The sequence below is a fragment of the Peromyscus maniculatus genome, chromosome 14, assembly GCF_049852395.1.
Source record: "Peromyscus maniculatus bairdii isolate BWxNUB_F1_BW_parent chromosome 14, HU_Pman_BW_mat_3.1, whole genome shotgun sequence".
NCBI lineage: Eukaryota > Metazoa > Chordata > Mammalia > Rodentia > Cricetidae > Peromyscus > Peromyscus maniculatus.
In genome coordinates this window covers 23,749,279-23,753,492 of record NC_134865.1, presented here as the reverse complement: position 1 = coordinate 23,753,492, position 4,214 = coordinate 23,749,279, and the positions used below count along the sequence as shown (strand labels likewise).

At 43.5% G+C, this 4,214-nt stretch overlaps 1 pseudogene; it reads left to right on the top strand.

Annotated features, from left to right (window-relative positions):
- Window positions 1–1,655: 1,655 nt before the first annotated feature.
- Window positions 1,656–3,661, top strand: LOC102915844 (inactive protein-arginine deiminase type-6 pseudogene; annotated as a pseudogene).
- The last annotated feature ends 553 nt before the right edge of the window (window positions 3,662–4,214 follow it).

The window sequence follows — 4,214 nt, the reverse complement described above, 5'->3', positions numbered from 1 at the left end:
ACTCTGGCTAGGAGTAACCAGCTGATGCATCATGAGATCACCCAGGAACCTATGGAATCTTCTTTAGTGAGAATGGAATCTTTTTTTACAAATTCATTAAGTAGATCTACCAGCCTTATCATCAGATTTAGACACCATCTTCAATCAACCCTGGGAGAGATCCTGAGTGAAACTCACCCAATTAAGCTGATTTTGAGTTCCTGACATCTGAAATCTGAGAGATAATAACTTTTATGCTGTTTTGATCTAATCATTTTATAATAATATGCTGTTGTTAACTGATTGTGCCATTGGAGCTTCTAAGCTGCTACATTTTGGAGTAATATATTCTCAAATACTTAACAACAAATGCAACCATTGTGGAAAATTATCTTCTACTGAGCCTACTCTCATGACTAGAGCTCTGTCTGAAAAGTTTAGGAGAAGCCATCTGAACCAAGTAAACCTACAGAATCATTCGAGATATTTTAATGGCATCCAAAGTCATTAGTTTAGGCATAGTTTGTTTTGCAGCAATAGATATAACAGAAATGATATGGAGAAATGGGATACTACTGTAACAAGAATAGAACATATACAACACTGACTATAACAATACAGTTGGTGTGAACTAGAAAACCCTATGAGGCAGTCTGGACAGCCAGGGAATTGTTACTGGAGCCTTCAGAAAAGGTGACCCTGTGCTTATTAATTACATATGTTGTAGCAATATGAAAGCTGGGAAATAATAGCTAATGAACTCATATATTTGAGTAAGGAGGTCTCTAGACAGAAGTCTGAACTTGTTAGCCATTTCTCTTAGGTATATATAATAATTAATAGTGTGAAATATTAAATATTAAATTGAGCACACTCAAAGAGAGTAGTACCTAGAGCAGTTGTTCTCAACCTGTGGGTCACAGCCCCTTTTGGGGGTGTCAAATGACCCACTCACAGGGGTAGAATATCAGATATCCTGCATATCAGATATTTATATTACTATTCATAACAGTAGCAAAATTATAGTTATCAAATAGCTACAAAAATAATTTTGTGGTTGGGGTCACCACAACATGAGGAACTGTAGTAAAGGGTCACAATATTAGGAAGGTTGAAAACCATGCTCTAGAGGAAAGGTCAGCAAATGTTTAAGTAATGAACCAAGCAATCAGTATTTCAAATTTTTCCAAGCGTATGTTATCTCCAGCAACTATACACCTTTATATTTGAAATATAAAAGTTGACATAGATGATATATAAATGAAGAAGAGCACTGATGTGATATAGTAGAACTTTATTGACAAACGCTTGTGAGAGTCTGCATTTTACTTGAGAGCCTGGAAGGAACATTTTGAAATCATGATTTACTGAGTATTTACATAAAATATTACTATATACAGCCTCTTTGCCCACAAAAAAAAACTTTTAAAGTAAATTAATACCCTGAAACAAAAATCAAATGCAAGATACTGCCAGAAAGACAGCCTGGGTATGAAAGTTAAAAGCAGTTTGTAACTGAAGTTGAAGATTCTCAGTGTGGAGAAAAACTATGGGTCCATTACTGGGATAATTTTAGCTAGGCAGCAGAGAGTTTTTTAAGAATGTAAGGTCTTGCTAGACAGTTACTTTGGTAGGTAAGGGCTGCATCCAAGAGCGGCTGGCTTGGAAGCCTTGCCATGTCTTTCCAGAGTACTCTCAGTCTGTCCCTGGACAGTCCCACCCATGCCAATTGTGTGCTGGGCATGGAAATCACATTGGACATCAGTGGGTGTGCACCCAAGAACTGCCAGTCCGTCACCATCCGTGGCTCCCCCAGGATCCTGATCCACATCTCCAGCACAGTCATTACTGGGAAGGAGGATGCAGTGGTCTGGCGACCAATGAACAAACCCACAGAGGCACTGGTGAGGATGGTGTCACCCAGCCCCACTCTGGACGGGGACAAGGTGTTGGTCTCCTACTACTGTCCTGACACAGAGGTTCCCACGGCCACAGCTGTTCTGTACCTCACCGGCGTTGAGGACATGCCAAGTGACAAGCAGGCTTAAAAAAAGATGGGTGTGGGGCCTGAATGGATGGGGAGCCATCCTGCTTGTCAACTGCAATCCTGGAGACACAAGCGAGTCTGAACAGACCAATGATCAGGACAAGTGCAAAGCAATACAGAACCTATCTCAGATGACTCTGACTATGGAGGGTCCCCACGCTGTCCTTAAGAATTACTGGCTGAGCCTCCATACTTCCAAGGAAGAGTCGAGCAAGGCAAAAGCCTACTGGCTCCAGAAAGGTACCACCACCAGTACCTATGAAATGGTAATAGGACCTGGCAAGCCTGTCCATGTCCTGGCTCCCTTTGAGAACCGAGGGACAGAGACCTTCTACATAGAGGCCATGGAGTTCCCATCTGCCAGCTTCACAGGCCTGATTTCCTTCTCCATCTCCCTAGTGGAAAAGTCTCATGACCAGTTGATCCCGGAGATGCCGCTATACAAAGATACAGTGATGTTCCGGGTTGCTCCTTACATCTTCACTCCTAGCACCCAGATGCCTCTCGAGCTTTTCCTGTGCAGGGCCCTGCAGCTGCAGTGCCTTGTGGACACAGTGATAAGGCTAAATGAGAAGAGCCATGTGCAGGTGGCATCTGTGAAGGAGGACCCCCCAGCCGCCAGGGCAAACGGCTGCAGGATGAAATGGCTTTCTGCTACACTCAGGCTGCTCACAAGACGGTATCCTTGATTTTCGACACCCCTCGGGTTTCCAATATGGAAGAATTCCCCATAAAATACTCCCTGGCGTTGGCTACCGGACCCACCAAACCGAAGACCACAGAGTGGCTAGCCTGGATTCCATTGGGAACCTGATAGTATCCGCACCAGTCAAAGCTCAAGGCAAAGACTACCTGCTAGGCATCGTCCTCATTGGTGGCAGCTTTTACCCCAGCTCCGAGGGCCTGGACATGAGCAAGGCCCTGTGTGACTTTGTATGTGCCCAGCAGGTGCAGGTACCCTGTGGAGCTCTTTTCAGACTGGTTGATAACCGGCCACATGGATGAGTTCATGTGATTTGTCCCTGTAAACGACAAATATGATGAGGACATGGGCTTCCGCCTCCTGCTGGCCAGCCCCAGCTATGAGCTGTTTGAACAGAAGCAGAAGGAAGGCTATGGGGATGCGAACCTGTTTGATGAGGTTAGACCAGACCAGCTCATTTCTAATGGGAGGGAGTCCAGAACCATCTCTCAAGTCCTGGCTGATGAGAAGTTGTGAAAGCAGAATGATTATGAGGAGAAATGCATTAGCCTGAACCGCACCCTCCTAAAGAAGGAACTGGGCATGACAGACAAAGACATCATAGCCATCCCGCAGCTCTTCTGCCTGGAGCTGCTGACAAATGTCCCCTCCAACCAACAGACCACAAAATTCTTCTCAAGGCCGTACTTCCCTGACATGTGCAGATGATTGTGTTGGGCAGGAATCTAGGGATCCCCAAGCCCTTTGGGCTACTAATTAAGGGCACCTGCTGCTTGGAAGAGAGAGGCTGTGACTTATTGGAGCCCCTGGGTCTCAAGTGCACCTTCAATTGATGACTTCGAATGCTACCCGACCAACATGGGAGACACCTGTGCCTGTATTATTATCCACCGGGTGCCGTTTGCATTCAATGGTGGAAGATGATCCCTTAAACCCTGGGCCTAGGGGCTGCTGGCTCTGCCCCAGAGTGAACCGCCTTTACCATAAAGCAGTTGTGATTCCTGGTGCACTGGGTTGAAGGGAAATGGGGAGCTGGAATGGCCTTTAAACAAACCTAACTGCAGAGGAAATAAAATAAAGTGTTCTGAATGCAAAAATAAATAAATAAATAAATAAATAAATAAATAAATAAATAAATAAAAGAATATAAGGTCTTGTGTTACTGATAATTTCAGTTAGATAATAGGCTTTCTATGATTCTACGGGAATGCCCTCTTTATTAGTTAGATCGATGAGGCTTTATGAATGTGTGTGGCCCTCAAGAGAGTGACTTAATGAGTATGTCTTAAAATAATGCCATAGATTATAATTTAATAGACAGTAAACTCAATATTTGTAAAAGAAATTTTGATAGTTTAGATTAAAGGAAAGTAGTTCAAAATAACTAGGATACCTGATTGATTAACCTATGAGGAGAATATAAGCTGGGAAAGCCCGCTGTAAAGTAATTTTGTACTTTATTGAAAAGAAAATGACTTGAAAGAC